The following is a 471-nucleotide window of genomic DNA, read 5'->3' on the forward strand; positions in this document are numbered from 1 at the left end:
TCTCGAGACCATACTATCGAAAATTGCCGACTCTCGACGATCGACGACCCCAGGACAAGGGGGGTAGCGACGAGGGAGGATCCACGAGGATACGTGATCCTCCCAGAGCCGATCAGCTGACAGCCTTACCGCGACTACCGCCGCGTTCAGACATCCGCCTAATTACCGTATCGATAGTGTCAGCTAAAGTGTGAAGGAGAGAGAGAGGAAGTAGAGAGAGAGAGAGCGGAGGGAGAGAGCAGAGAGAGAGCGGAGTGAGAGAGTGCGAGGAAGGAGAGAGAGAGAGAGAGTGAAGTGAGAGACGGAGTGAGCGGAGCGGGAGAGCGTGAGCAGAGCGAGAGAGAGGAGCGGGAGAGCGTGAGCAGAGCGAGAGAGAGGACCGGGAGAGCGGGAGCAGAGCGAGAGAGAGGACCGGGAGAAGGCGAGAGAGAGAGGAGAGAGAGAGAGAGCCGTAAGGAGGACCGCCGCCGT

This window comes from Odontomachus brunneus, unplaced genomic scaffold (genome assembly GCF_010583005.1).
Source record: "Odontomachus brunneus isolate Ranch 3 - 2012 unplaced genomic scaffold, Obru_v1 Obru_scaffold_055, whole genome shotgun sequence".
Classification (NCBI taxonomy): Eukaryota; Metazoa; Arthropoda; class Insecta; order Hymenoptera; family Formicidae; genus Odontomachus; species Odontomachus brunneus.